At 46.5% G+C, this 15899-nt stretch overlaps 1 protein-coding gene across 1 annotated transcript in view; it reads right to left on the bottom strand.

The window, feature by feature from the left end:
- LOC147007920 (uncharacterized) overlaps nt 1–11664 on the bottom strand; it is a 29389-nt gene extending 17725 nt beyond the window's left edge. Inside the window, exon 1 of the mRNA XM_085866222.1 lies at nt 11551–11664. The gene's annotated coding sequence lies outside the window, so the exon portion shown is untranslated. The remainder of the gene's footprint in view (nt 1–11550) is intronic.
- Between the last annotated feature and the right edge of the window lie 4235 nt (nt 11665–15899).

The following is a 15899-nucleotide window of genomic DNA, read 5'->3' as shown; positions in this document are numbered from 1 at the left end:
GTCAACGACCTGGGAGGTCCAGGTGGAGGGAGCAAAGACTTGCACGTTTTGAGACCTCCTGTATCAAGGCCGACGAGCTTTTCCAGCAAACTCCATGACCAGGAACATTTGCTGAGAAGTCCGTTGCCATTGACTCAGCTCCTCACTTACGGAACTGACCCCTTGTTCCGTTCGGATGACGTCATCACGTTCTCACATGGAGTCACTCAAAAACCGACAATTTTATCATCGCACATTTTTCTCGTTTCATGCTCTCCTCGATCTACGGAAATCTACATTTGCCACGCTTCCAGTCTTAAATCGGTGTTGTGCTGATATTTGCAAATTAATGAAACTGATGAACTGGCCAGCTGGCCCATCGTGCCTGTGTGACATTTTACACTTGCACTCTTTTTACAATTGGATTGCTCACCAACCTGCCCTGCGATGGTTGAATTTGGATTGTGAATGTCGCCGACTGGGCATCCTCCATCGTGCAAAGTCCTTCCTTGCCATACCTGAGATCCTGACCACATAAAAAGCTTTCGTCCGCAGCCTGATGGAGTCCTGCTCTCCCCACCGGTGCTCGCGCCGCTCACCCTTTTCGAATTCACGCTGTGGAAACCAAGGCATTTGGGATCATTGGGATCTCCCGCGGTGAGGTTGAGACTTTGGGTCTCTCACTCTTTCACCGCAGACAGGTCGGTGGTCTTTCTGTCTTCCACCGTCGCCTCTCTGGTCTCACCCCCCTGCTCTGTCTGAGATTCTGTCTCGAAATTTTTTTTTTGGGGGGGTCACAATTTTTTGGGGGGGTTGGAAATCACTTAAAACATGAAGAAATGCAAAAAAAAAATTTTTTTTCTCTTTTTTTGGGGGGGGGGGGTAACAATTTTTTTTGGGGGGGGGGGGTTGGAAATCACTTAAAACATTTAGAAATGCAAAAAAAAAAATTCTCTAACAACTTTTTTTGGGGGGGGTTGGAAATCACTTAAAATATGAAGAAATGCAAAAAAAATTCTTTTTTTCTCCAACAATTTTTTTTTGGGTGGGGGACTAAGTCCAAAATTTAATGGCATGATCCTTGGACCATACCTAACCCCCCCACCAAGTTTCGTCGAAATCCGTCAAGGTGTTTTTCCGTAATACTGTTCACAAACAAACAAACAAACAAACAGAAAGGGGTGAAAACAGTAACCTCCATCCATCTTCGAAGATGGCGGAGGTTAACTTGAGGGGGAGCACTCGGGAGAGTGCAAAACCTCCGCCGCCAATACTGCTGGGTCACTCAAGTGAACCTTATATCTTATTCATTAAATATGATGTCAACAGTGCTGACAGAGTTATAGTTCTTTTCTCCAACATTTTTTTTGGGAGGGGGGGGGGAGGGGTTGGAAATCATTTAAAACATGTAGAAATGCAAAAAAAAGAAATCGAAATTTTGTTGGAAAAAAAGTTGCAACATTTTTTTTTCTCTCACAATTTTATTTAGGGGGGGTTGGAAATCACTTAAAACATGCAGAAATGCAAAAAAAATTCTCTAACAATTTTTTTTGGGGGGGTAACAATTTTTTTTGGGGGGGGGGGTTGGAAATCACTAAAAAATGTAGAAATGCAAAAAAAAAAATTCTCTAACAATTTTTTTTGAGGGGGGGACAAGTCCAAAATTTAATGGCATGATCCTTGGACCATACCTAACCCCCCCACCAAGTTTCGTCGAAATCCGTCGAGGAGTTTTTCCATAATACTGTTCACAAACAAACAAACAAACACACAAACAAACAAACAAACAAACAGAAAGGGGTGAAAACAGTAACCTCCATCCATCTTCGAAGATGGCGGCGGTTAATAAGGAAATGTGCCCCCATCTACAATCTATCCAAAAAACTCAACATCATGAAAATTGGAGGAAATTATTCGAGTTATGATCAAAGACGTGTTTTTTTGTTAATTAGGTCACAATCTGAAAAAGTAGGTCAAGGACTTGAAACAGATATCAGGGGCACAACGTCAGTGCAGGTTCGCTAATGCACGAACATCTTGGAAGGCCAAGTGGTGTTTGAGATTCCACATTGGAAAAAATTTGAGTGATGACAAAAACAAAACGCACATTTATTTTTTTTCAGACCACCATTTAACTTTGACTTTTAACTCGGAGAGGTATGATGTAAATAAAGCATTAATGCACCTTACTACTTGCTATTTAAAGAGAGCAATTTTATTCTGATCAGACAAACCTGAGTCAAATTTTGATGCCAAATGTAAAAATGTATATAATTAGGTCATGAGCTTAAAAATGAGATCAAGGTCAAAAAAGCGATGTCAACCCCACATACTGTGTATTCCCATTGTTTGGTCATCTCATCTCGATTTTCAAACAGATGAACTTATAAAATGGGTCCTGATGTCCAGATGTCCGTCCGTTTGAAAGGTCGTCCGTTAACTTTTTGCAATTTTTGCTACTCCTTCCCTATCACCCGGCTGATTGTTCTGAAACTTGAAACAGGAATGGGAACGGGAACAATTGGAACCCAAGGGGTTCACGGGTCGTCTAGTACAAAATAAAAAGGGGGGAACAGGAGACAAGAGGGGCGGGAGTGGGAAGGACAAAACAGTGGGGAACAGAGAGATGAGGAGATCTGTGGAAGGGGAAAGGATGGGGCGGGGAACACGGGGTATACAAGATGGATATTACAAAATCCTTCCTTGTGCAAAGTTCTTGTTGCACGTTCTTTGTGTAAGATCTCATATGAGCGTCGACCTTGTTCACAACAACAAAAAAAATTCAAGGTGAAACTTCAGCAGATTTAGTGAAATTGAGTGATATTGAGTTGGGGTCCAAAAAGACCCCAGCTGGTAAGATTCGGTTGTAAATATGTTGGTAGATGAAGGTTAAGTTAAGGTGAGAAACTGAATTCTCATCTTACAAATGGAAAAGGGTCGTTGGACTTTAGATACAATCAATCATTTATATTCATCCATAAATAACTATAATCAGACGAATGTACCAAGTTACATTAAACGAGGAAAGTAATCGAAGATGCAGGCTGAAACGATTGGGAAAAACAAACAATTTAATGGTTAACACCTGCACACCTGATCATAAGGACGGACAAAGAATAAACCCTTCCAGGTGATGTGAAGAACTTCCTTCAAGAGGAACAACAAAGCCAGTAATGGGATTAAAGATATCCCAAAGTTTGAGAAACAAAATAGAATTCCAGTTCATGTTTAAACTTTTAATAAATAAAAACTAAATCGTGTGTTTGTGTGTGTGTGTGTGTGTGTGTGTGTGTGTGTGTGTGTGTGTGTGTGTGTGTGTGTGTGTGTGTGTTTTTTCCACCTCCATTTTGGGAAAGAGTCATGCTTGATGGAGCAAGTTGTGAAGTTTTCTTGTTCTCAGAGTTTCGTTCCGAAGGTTCTTTTTAAGATTGTCACTGAACCCATTCAGCCTCCAACTGTTGTTCGTTTGTCGTGGTATTCATTCCCCAGATTGATTTTTAAGATCTCAGTGAAGGTTTTCTTAATCATTCCTGTAGCTCCGACTCTCACTGCTATAACTGAACCTTTCTTCAGTTTCCAAGTCCTTTTGACCTCCATTTTCAGATCCTGATATTTGGTCATTTTCCTGATTTCTGTGTCATTTAGTCCAAAGTCATGGGAACTGAAACCTCGATCAACAATGCCGACTTTTTCTTTTCGTGTTTCAGCACTACGTTCAGATACAATGCTTCGTTTGCAATGTCCACACTTGGATGGGATCATCTTGTCATACATGAGCATTATATGTTCATTTTCAAGGATCGGATGTGGTTTGTGTTTCCATGATTGTTTTGGGGCCGGGATGTTGAAATGTTGAAAGATGTGAAGGTGGATTGCTCCACAGATGCTGTCATGTCTTTCTGTGTACAACTGTTCTGACATGAGTATTTTACATCCTGAAATCAGGTGACTGATACTTTCTGTTTCTACCCCACAAAACCTGAATTTGTCCGATTGGCTCAATCCCGCCATTTTCTGAAAGGCATTGGTGTCGTGTCCCTGGTCTTGAGCATTTGTAATGACTCGTTCTCCATCCCAACTAATTTGATCTCTTCTTTGCCATTACAATGAGCCTTCCTTGTCGATCCTTGTTCTATCAACCACTTTTTTGAATCTTCTTGCTCTTTTGTCATTCTCCCATTTGTCGGAGTATATCTGCATCTATTTATTTTTAAATAATTTTCTTTTTTTTTCTTTGCGATCATTGGGGCTGGGTTTGTTTCTGATTTGTTTTCCTGTGTCGTATCTGTAATTTACACCTGTTCTCCTTTTCCAATGGTAAACGCTTTGCAGTGGAGGATGATTTCCTTCTCCTCTAAGCTACAGCTTTGTTCATTTAAACTTCCACGATTCGTTTTGAGCTGAGTAGCTGTTGGTTGTATAACAGGCGACACCTTTTTAGCGTTGGTGCAGAGTGTTGTGTGAGTTAGTTTGTGGGTATTCAAGTGTGAAAACTGACGAAACACTTCAGAACACACAGAACACTTGTGCGGTTTCTCCCCAGTGTGAACTCGTTTGTGTTTATTCAAGTTTGATGAATCACGAAACAATTTCGAACACACAGAACACTTGTACGGTTTCTCCCCAGTGTGAATTCGTTTGTGGTTATTCAAGTGTGTGAACTGACGAAACAATTTAGAACACACAGAACACTCGTACGGTTTCTCCCTAGTGTAAACTCCTTTGTAGTTATTCTCTCCTTGGTTTGGTTTATCCCCAGTGTGAACTCGTTTGTGTTTATTCATGTTTGATGACTGACGAAACAATTTCGAACACAGAACACTCGTACGGTTTATCCCCAGTGTGAACTCGTTTATGTTCATTCAAAGTTGATAAATGACGAAAACCCTTGGAACACACAGAACATTTGTACGGTTTCTCCCCAGTGTGAATTCGTTTGTGGTTATTCAAGGTTGACAAATGACGAAACACTTTAGAACACACAGAACACTCGTACGGTTTATCCCCAGTGTAAACTCCTTTGTAGTTATTCTCCCATTGGTTTGGTTTCTCCCCAGTGTAAACTCCTTTGTAGTTATTCTCCCATTGGTTTGGTTTATCCCCAGTGTAAACTCCTTTGTAGTTATTCTCCCATTGGTTTGGTTTCTCCCCAGTGTAAACTCCTTTGTGGTTATTCTCCCCTTGGATGGGTTTCTCCCCAGTGTGGTTGTTCTCCCCAGTGTGGTTGGGTTTCTCCCCAGTGTGGTTGTTCTCCCCAGTGTGAAATATTCGATGTTGATGTAGATTTGATGTCTGAGTCCATGTCTTTGGACACACAGAGCGATTGTAGGGTTTCTTCCCCAGAGATATTCTTTGTTGTCGAGGTGAAGCTGATTCACAATCAAACTCCTTGGTCCACACAGAACACGGGTATGGTTTCACATTTCTTTGGATCTGCTTGGGTACCTTTAAATACCTTGTGTGTATGTCGTGAGACACGCTGTTCAGTTTATCGGTGTCCAGACAAGAAGACATTTGCTGATTTAAACAATCTTCTGTGTTAAAGAACTGGGTAGAGTTGGGAAAATAATATTTTTTCATTTCTTTCTCTGCAAAGACAAAGAACCATCAGAAACTCATGAGGTCATGATGTGTTCAGCACAAGGAATTATGGGATACAGTCAGGGTCAGATAAATGATACATGGGGGACATTCGACTTTCTTTTTTGAAGGAAAGAGAAATCAATGTTGATATTTTTCCACGTTTGGTGATTCCCAATGATCAGCGAGATGATCTGAGATCAGAGTTACAAAAGAAAACAAGAGAAAGAGCACTCAGAGATTGCACACCCTCACCAGGACCTGTGTTGTGTGGTGTTTGTGTAGTTTTGTGAGGTGTATTTTGTGGAGAGTTTGTCTACTGGTGTATCACATAATTAATGAGACATAAAAACAACTGCCACTTTATAACTGCTGGCAATGACGACCGGGTGGCAAGACGTCCCACTTAGATGCAACGCCGCTTTGATCGGACACTTGAGCCTGAGGCATGACGTTTTATATTATTATTCAATTGAATTTAGAATGGGATTAAAATCAATTATGTTCAAATCAAATGGAAGACCAAACACGTACAGTCATTCCTGCAATGGAGTAATCAGAAGGAACCAGAACAAGCAAAAAAAAAATGAAGTCACCAGGAGGAACCTGGATAGGATTCACATTTCAGCTGCTGCTCCTCCACCCTCAAACCCATCCTTATTAAACAATAAATAAATAATAATCATTTTTAAAACCACATCAAAAAATTAAATTATTATGAATGCCAGACCACGTGTCCGATCAAGGAGAAATTTACATCATAAATTCCCCATCATGACGAGAACACAATTGTGAAGTTTCATGTCAGTTGATTCAGCGGTTCCAGAGAAAACATTATTTAATATTTTTCTTACCTCCAATATGGTTGCCAAACCATGTAACATCAATTATTCCTGAACAACCTTGGAGCACATGCCTTGGGGAACATTTATGTGAAGTTTCCCTCGATCTGTCTGGCTGTCGTTCTCCATATGCAATTTTGATGTCGTAACGAAGGCAACGATGACGTCACAAAAAAATCTCACTCGTTCCTCATGAAGAGTCCTTGCTACGTACCAGGGTTTCAATTTTTTCCTTGGTGCGGTTTCAGAGATACAGAGGTCGAAAATTTTTTCAGTTTTTCGAATATGGCTGCCACACCATGTGACCTATGACATCATCATTATGATTGGATTCGCTATATATGCGAGATATCCCTTATTGTCGGGTTTTCCGTGTGTGTGTGTGTGTGTGTGTGTGTGTGTGTGTGTGTGTGTGTGTGTGTGTGTGTGTGTGTGTGTGTGTGTGTCTGCAACGCGAGGCTCCACAGCACGAACCAGCAAACCGATTTCGATGAAACTTTGCCAACATGTGGAATATATACTGGGAATGTGCGCGTTTGAATTTCGTTGCCGAGCAACCACCCGTTGCTGTGCAGCGGCCGAAAAACCACGTACAGTATTTTCAATACTTGTCCTTCAGTTTTGAATGTAGAGAAACGAGACTTCGGAATTAAACACTTCGAGATATTTAGAAAATTCTACTTGAGCCGATTTTTGATTGAGGTTTTATTTTTCAAATGGTCGTCCTTCAAAAATCGGGTGTCTATTCACCGTCATTTTTTATGAGGGGCTTAGGAAAGTGGGCGGAGCTTAGGGAAAGTGGACGTGGTTGATGAAAAGTGGGAGTGGCGTAGGAAAGTGGGCGTGGCTTATGAAAAACATGTGGTTCAGGAGGTGTGGTCAAACAAGAGCATTGAGAGAAGTTTATCGGGTTTTTCGTGTGTGTGTGTGTGTGTGTGTGTGTGTGTGTGTGTGTGTGTGTGTGTGTGTGTGTGTGTGTGTGTGTGTGTCTGTAACGCGAGGCTCCACAGCACAAACCAGCAAACAGATTATTTTTCAAATGGTAGTCCTTCAAAAATAGGGTGTCTATTTTCCGTCATTTTTTATGAGGAGTGCCAGTTGGCAAAATACGCAAGAGGAAAAATCTTGCCAGGCAGAGGAACAATTGTATGTGAACCAATACGTCTTGGCAATGAATCTTCGTCGGTGGATGGGTCAGAATGAAAAGCATCGTATCCAGCGCTTCGATCCGAGAAAATCCCTCGTTGCCCACCGGCTTGTTAAAACATTCTTCATGAATATTGTCAGGTCAGGCCAGATTAGATCAGTGACTTGCTGCAGGTATCATGTAAACCTGTACAAACCTGTTTCATGGTCAGGTTGGCGATGACGAAATCCTTTCCACCATCAGGTTTCTTGGTGAGGAGGGTATATGATCTGGACACCAAGGATTAAAAACAAAACCTGTCAAAGGGCGGAGGAGCCACTTGTGAGCAAACGGTCATCCACATCTAGTGCCCAACTGTGTCTGCGGACGTCCTCCTGCAGTTGGGTTACTTTTATCAGGAGGTTGGTGGCAGGATTTGCACTCCAACCATCGTGAAACCCTTCATTCCGCAAAACACAAGAAACACGCAAAGATTGCGGTGTTGTGCGTCGGAGTGGCGCTGAGGTGTCGTCCACCAGACGGCGGTCTCCTTGGGTTAACCTGAGATGGTCCCTTCGGGTGGTTGCCTGGAATGTCCTCTCCAAAAGAGAGGATGATCATCTGTCTCTGTTATCATCTGAGCTCAAGTGTTTGAACATCAGTATTGCAGTACTCTCTGAGGTTCGGAGACCGGATTGTGGCAAGATCATGGCGGGTGGTCACACCTACTATTGGTCTCGTCGCTCTGATGTCAAGGAGTTGCTGTAGCTGTGTCCAATAAGCTGACTCCAATGATAATTGAGGTAACACCGGTCATCGACCGTATTATGAGACTCAGGATTCGTCACTCCTTGGGTGTCATTTCCCTGGTCTCTCTATCTGCTCCAACTGGGGCGAGTGGTCTCACCGTGAAGGACACATTCTATGCCATACTCGAGTCGATGGTTGATCAGTGCCCCAGGCGAGATACACTTCTAGTCTTGGAGAATTTCAATGCATCACCTGGAACGGATCGGGATGGTTATGAGATGTGTGTTGGTCCCCAAGGGTCTGGAACTGTGAAACTGAACAGCACAAAGTTCCTAGACTTTGCAGAAGTCACAGACTTAGGGTGGCTGGTTCATGGTTTCAGCACCAACAGGATCATCGCTGGACTTGGTATGCCAACGCTGGCAGTGTGGCAAAGGAGACTGACCATGTGCTTGTTGATGGTCGCTGGAGGATGACCCAGAACTGGAGGGTCTCCCAGAGTGCTCAGTTCCTCAGTACGGACCACAGGCTTGTCATAGCAACTCTGACGTTCCAGCTTAAATCCAGGAGAATGGGACCATCCCAGCCGAGGCTGGACGCTGGCAAGACCACTATACTTCATGTTGCCTTCAAAACCATTACTCTTGATGTTGCCTTCAAAACCACTACTGTTGATGTTGCCTTCAAAACTACGACACTTGATGTTGCCGGTGGATGTCTTAGAAATCACCATCGGGCATAGAAGAATTTCGTCACTCAAGGGACACTGGATACCATTGACCAGAGTCGCAGGGCCAGGCTTAATGGCAGAGCTGTTCATTGAGTTGAGGCACAAAACTACATGTGCACTGAGGGTGGACAAGGAGGCTGATGTGCGAGGAATTTGTGAGGGGGTAGAGCATCACCTGTGGTCAAGTAGAGTATCACCTCGTCCTGCTTACAGGGGAATTCGCGCATTGTGTTCCTCGGTGGACTGCAGTTAGAGCAGTGGGTGGTGGGCTCTTGACAGAGGAGTCCGAAGTGAAGGCCCGCTGGGCCGGTTACTTTCAGCAGCTGTACCAGGCTGATCCACCAGCTGTTGAGTTGGATATCAGGGGTGTTACTATTCCTATTGCTGATCCTCCAATCAACTGTGATCCACCTTCATTTGTGGAAACATAAGCTGGGGTGAACCGGTTGAAAAGGGGTAAAGCTCCTGGGATTTGTGGCACCCAAGCTGAACTTCTCAAGGCTGGTGGAAATACTGTACTCATGCCGTTACATGCACTTATGTGATCTTCCTGGAACACAGGCATCATCCCAACTGACTGGAAGAGGGGCCTTGTTGTCCCTTTCTGTAAAGGAAAGGGAGATCGTTCGTACTGCAACAACCACCGAGGAGTGACGCTGCTCCCAGTGCCAGGTAAGGTCAGTGCTCGGAAAATTATTAATGGGGTTCACGACCATCTGCTTGAGCTCCAGTGTCCAGAGCAGTCAGGCTTTACACCAAAGAGGTCAACGACTGACCGTATCCTTGCTCGTCAGGTCCTCACCGAATGCAGACGAGAGTTTCGGCAGGGCAGCTTGCAGCCTTTGTTGATCTCTGTAAAGCGTTTGATGCAGTGAATCGGGATACCCTCTGGAGGATTGTTGGTCTTCCTGGGGTGCCACCAAAACTGATAAATCTGATGTCTGAACGATACTCTGGTACTGAGAGTATTGTGAGATGTGGTGGTGCCATCTCTGACTTATTTTCAGTTGTTACTGGAGTTCATCAGGGGTGTGTTCTGGCCCGGACAATTTTCAGCACTTGTATGGACTGGATTCTGGGGAGGATGTCAGAGAGATCAAGCTGCGGTGCATTGTTTGCAAATGTCAAGATCTCTGACCTTGATTTCGCAGATGATGCAGTCATCTTTGCGGAGACTCTGGATATTCTTTTGGGGGCCGTTGAGGTGCTGAATGAGGAGTCGGAGCCGCTGGGATTCCGGGTTTCCTTTGTGAAAACTAATATCCCGGCTTTCAATGCCATCTTCGATGCTGCTATCCTGTCTGTACCTGTTTGTGGTGAGGATGTTGAGGTCAGGGTTAGATTCACTTACCTTGGCAGTGATATTCATGTCTCTGCTGGCTGTGAGCCAGAGGTCAATAGACGTCTGGGTCGGACCTGCGGAATCAGAGATTCACTCGATCATGGGTTGTGGCACTGTTGGTACCTGTGCAGAACACAAGTCCGAGTCTTCAGGTCCTTGATACTTCTTGTCTTGCTCTACGGATGTGAATCTTGGACTCTGACCAAGGATCTGAGACAGAGACTTCAGTCCTTTGGTACCAGGTCTCTTCGGAAAATCCTTGGCTCTTGCTGGTCGGACTTTGTGTCAAAGGAGCGGTTGCTGGGAGAGACTCAAATGAGATTTGTGACCTGCATCGTCAGTGAGCGTCAGCTGCGGCTGTATGGACGTGTGGCTGATTTTCCTGATGCTGATCCTGCTCACCAGATTCTCTCAGCGAGGGAGCCTCGTGAGTGGAGGAGGCCAATGGGCCGACCATGAGTCTCGTGGTTGCAGCAGGTTGATCAGCATCTCAAGGAGATGGGGATTGGCCAGGCATCTGCCCTGGAGATGGCCAGTCGGAGGACATTTTCTCCTCCAGGGTCTGCGCTACTTGTTGATTTAACTTTCTGGCCCTTGTAATCAAATGCTTTCCCCATGAGTCCCCACTCTTTCTTTTAAATTCCTGTTTCGAGTTCCAGGTCTCCACGTAATCTGTCTTAGAACTCGATCTCCCGCTCCAGCTCGTTTTTATCTCCATCTATCTCCCGAGGTCCCGCTTCACTCCTTACCCTCAGTGGCTCTGTCTCTCATCGTATTTAGTTACCTTCCCTCTTTTCAACCCCGAGCACTTCTTTCTGTTTTAACCCAAAACCTGATCGACTACCTTTCCACGCTGCACACATGCCACATCCTCCACCATTTGCCTCCGCTTCCCAAGACACGTGTCGAGTTTCCCCCCAAGTTGAGCTCCCATCCTGCCTTCATGTCAGCCATCAGGTGTGTCAGCATGGCCATGATGTCGGGCTGCACCGGGGATGCCTACTTGGTGTACTGTGATGTCGGCGCCATTGGGGGCCGGGATCATGGTCGGGGGTCAAAAAGGCGACCAAGCAGTGGTTTAGAAAGTGAATGTTTGGAAGGAAACATCATCAGGTTCTTTCCCCTGATAAATACCGAACAAACTATAAACCGTCATGCTGGTGATTCACACGGCAGGTGTTGGTTCAATCAATGAACGTACCTTCACCTGGAGGTAGAGGGAAGTCGCTTGTCTCATCTTCCAGTATTTGCTCGGGCAGGTTAAAGATCCCAATGTCGTCTTCAAAAGGAGTAGGCCATGGTGTGCCGGTGCAGGGGTCCCACAAAAGGAGTAAATGTTCACCTGATTTGGTGTAAACGAGAGTAAAGAGGAATCCAATGATGACGTCATGAGGTATAACTTTCTGGTATCCTGTGTCAGCTTTCTGGTATCCTGTGTCGGAGTGGTGACCCGTCCAGGATTGTGCACCATAGCCAAGGAGACTGCTTCGGCAGGACCAATGCTCTGCACAGAGTATGGTCCCAATGGATGGATGGATGGAGGGATGGATACCATATTTACGATTGCCGATACTTCAGTATTGTGTTGAATGACGTCATGACGTCGTGGGGAGGCTGCACATGCGAAAAATAAATGTGTCCTGGGCTGTGGTGTCATTCCACGTCGTCCATCTCCTTCACTCGGGCCTGCTCCTTTCCTGAAATACCGACATGAAGGCGTTTCTTCAGTTTATAACGAACTGGCGAAGGTGATGGAATGTGGGAAGGCATATTCAAGACGTGGCGGTGTTCGGGAATATTGGGCCTTTCGAGGAAAAAGTGTTGTTGTTCGAGGACTACACGGACTGATGCGACGCGTTTTTGGCGGCAAACCGGCAAAATGGTGGCAAACCGGCAAACCTCAACCAGTAAGCCAACACCAGGCTTTCTGGGTACATCTCCATGCGAGAACCGGCAAAGCATTCAATCACTTGGATTTGTCGACCACAAAGTGGTCTTCAAATTGGCGAGCCTCAATTAATGGATTTCAGGGGGGATTGGGATAGTGAGGGGGAAGAGGATGTAGGGATGGACAATCGGGAGTTGGGGGAAGGAAGAGACATGTTAAAAACGTGCAGGTTGTGGACAAAAAAAATGGAAACACCAATGTGAAGTCACTCAACAGGGTGTTGGGGCACCACGTGCGGCCGGTACGGCCTGTGTGTGCAGTGGCATTGAGTCCACCAGGGTCTAGCATTCTTCAGGAAGGATGCGGCACCATTCTTCCACGAGAAAGTCAATCAGCTGACACCTGTTTGATGGAGGTGGAAAATGCTTTCTCAGACGTCGTTCCTCAATATCCCATCAATGCTCGATTGGGTTCAGATCTGGAGACTGAGGAGACAGATCTGGAGAATCTGGACACCATGACATCTGTATAACATCAGTGCACTGTACGGAACGTGCTCGAAGGCAGACCCGTGCGCCGCTCGCGACTTTGTTATCGTACAGAGCGGGGCACGAATGGACACATCTTGCTGTGTGTGCATGGGTTCGCCATAACATCTTACCTTCTCGCCTCTCTGGCCAGCGAAGCTGTGATCGGGTAGTGGCACGTTGTGCTGCTCAGGCCACGTGGCGCACACGGACCGGGCACGTTAGCCAGCGCTGGTTGGGGGCGCCCGAGCGGGCGAGCGGGACCGACACTGCCCTCGGCCGGTCATCAGGGCCCGGCCCGGGGGTTCTTGCAAGGCAAGTCATGAAGCGGAGTTCGGTGTGGGCGATTCTGTTCATGTCGTGGGGTCGTAGCGGGACATCTTTGTGGCGTGGGGTCACTTTGCCGGAAGTGGAATGTTGCTGCTTCCGGCCATCGCGGCCGGGCCGTGCAGGGGGTCGGGGCCAATCAGAGCGCCCGATTCGGGTGACGTCACCGAGCTTCGGGGTGGCCCCCCGCCCCGGAGCCTATAAAGGTCCGAGCGGATCTTTCTTTCTCTCTGCCCCGCCTCGCCTCCTGCTCAAGTTGGACCTCGACTCCGCCTTCTCTCATCATCACTTCGACTCCGCCTTCTGTCGTCTTCGCTGGGCTCCCCCTCCTCTTCTCCGCCCACACAACGCTGACTCCACCCTCCCAACTCAACCCCCTCCTTCACACCCACGGTCTCGACGCGAGCTGCCCGAAGCAGGAGACAACGCGCCAGCTGTCAGGGGGGGGGGGGTAACCGCACCATGGAGCATTCCCCCCAAACATATTGGTGGCACGTTTGGGGACTGCGGATCAATTATACAAAGGTATGGTCTCCGGGAAAGACCATAGCCTCAACTCCTCTCCTGTCTTGCTTCAATCCCTCTTCATCGTGTTTTCTGTGCGTGTGTGTGTGCGTGTGTGTGTGCGTGTGTGTGTGTGTGTGTGTGTGTGTGTGTGTGTGTGTGTGTGTGTGTGTGTGTGTGTGTGTGTGTGTGTGTGTGTGCGCGTGTGTGTGTGTGTGTCCTGGCGCTTGTCTATGTAAGTAAGCCTGCAGAAGATTGTTATTATTATTTTCGGGTTATGTCTGCTCTGCGTCCACTTTTATAAGTTGCTTGTTTATTGTTGCACCACACCTCTCTCCCCTATCTCTGCACAACACACCCCAATAAATCTCTTGATCGTACCACATACTTTTCCTCGCCCCATTGTTAATAAATTATTATTAGGAATGTTCCCTGCTCGTCTTCGTCTTTTCCTTCATCGGTCCAGCATGGTCCGAATCCCAGCTTAGCCGGGACTTTATTCCCAACAATCCGTTCCTTTTTGCCGGTACGTCCTTGGCAATGTCACGAGGCTGCATCCGATCCGGTAGAGTGATCCAGTTCGGACAAGGCGTACTGAGGGCGTGTTCCCCGGTAATTAAATCACGTGGTTATTTTTAGGAAACCGGATTAACTCGACGGAGGACCCTAAGTCACACGGTTGAGTTATAGGCGTCCACGGTCGGTTAAGCGACCCGCCGCGTCACGGAATTATCCGTGTGCGACGGCCCACAATTCCGGGGAGTCTGGTGGGAGACGAGATAGCTTCCCCTCCCGAGTGGTCTTCTCACCCGTTCCCCGGCCCGCAACAATATCAAGCCAACCAATACTCCACATCATAATCAGTGACACTCATTGTGGAGGATGGCCGTCATGACCCTCTCATGGTCAGAGAGGGATTTGTCTGCCCATTCAACCAGAGACCCCGTTGACCGAGCAGTAGTCCCAAAAGTCGGTAAGCCTTTCAGCTGAATGAAAGGGTACCTCAAATCCGCGGGTCAAAGGGGAACAAAAAAAAATCCTGGCCTTGAACTCCAGCAGGCCGAACAATACCGCACTTGGTGGAACGGGTCCTGCTTTCTCAAACTTGAATCGGACACAATCGGACACCTGCTCGCCATGCCGGAGTCCTGAGGAGGGCGGGGACAACACGAGGAAAGGGGGGGAGGGAGTAAGGTGGTGGCAAGGAAGTGTGAGGCTAACTTCCTGCCCGGTGGGCAAGGCCTACCAGACTGAGGTTTTTCCTCTTGCAGTCATGCTAGCCATAATTACTGGCAACCAGGGCTGTGCAGCATTTTCGACGTGACCCGAAGCATGCTGGGATGTCAGTTGCTTAATTAACACATGGGCCACACCTGTGTGGAAGCCGTTGCTTTCAATATACACTCATTTACGTAGGAGCTTCCAATATTTTGTCCACTACCTGTCGATCAAATGTTACCAAAAAAATAGGTAACTAGTCCATTTTTTCACGAAGATGTTACTGAAATCCCGTTATCATCATGTAAGATCAGTCAGAGACTCAACATACTCCCAAAGCAAACGATAATTGGTCATTTCGTCCCTTTTGAACTCGCGAGCACAAGGACTTTAAAACTCGTTGGAGATCTTAACCAAAAGGGTCATTGGTACCTGCACACAGCAGACTCTTCACCTTCATCCCATGACTTAGCCAGAATCCGAACCACATATCCAGGGTGGTACGTCTCTAAGACCAAGACCCTGGTAAGGAAGACGGGCTCGTCGAAAAGTAACTCGATGACATCCTGGCTTTTAAACCACTCGGGATTCTTGGGACAACGTCCTGGTGTCCATCGGGACAAGCGGTCTCACCATGTCACCAATGTTCTTGGCACGGCCACGTGCATGAAGTCCCCGGAGAGGGAAAATGTGTTAGGTGGACCCGCCAGGTTGTTGATGGAATTGTATCCTCCATACTGGGAGCTCCGATCCAGAACTTGGTTCACGTATTGAGACATCTCGAGATGAGGCGGCTGCGGGAACAAACCTTCAGGGTCTTCCTGCAGTCCGGGTGGATCTCCACGCCGTTGGTTTCTCCTGATGGAGTTTAACAGGAAGTGCAGAGCAGGATCAACATGCAAGTGTATTACACACAGTAGTTAGAAATAAAATCCACAATCGCGATCCAGCACATGTAGATCACGTGGTCATTTATTTATTGCACTTGTTATCAGGAACTCAGATTATGTCATCACTAAGACCCAGGAACTACTTCCACTGCTTCGCAGGGTATTTTATAGACGTCTGGCGAGGGAGGAGCCCAAA

Source organism: Eptatretus burgeri, chromosome 23 (genome assembly GCF_056783735.1).
Source record: "Eptatretus burgeri isolate ZD-2024b chromosome 23, Ebu_testis_v1, whole genome shotgun sequence".
NCBI classification, from domain to species: domain Eukaryota; kingdom Metazoa; phylum Chordata; class Myxini; order Myxiniformes; family Myxinidae; genus Eptatretus; species Eptatretus burgeri.
This window is presented reverse-complemented; position numbering and strand designations above follow the sequence as displayed.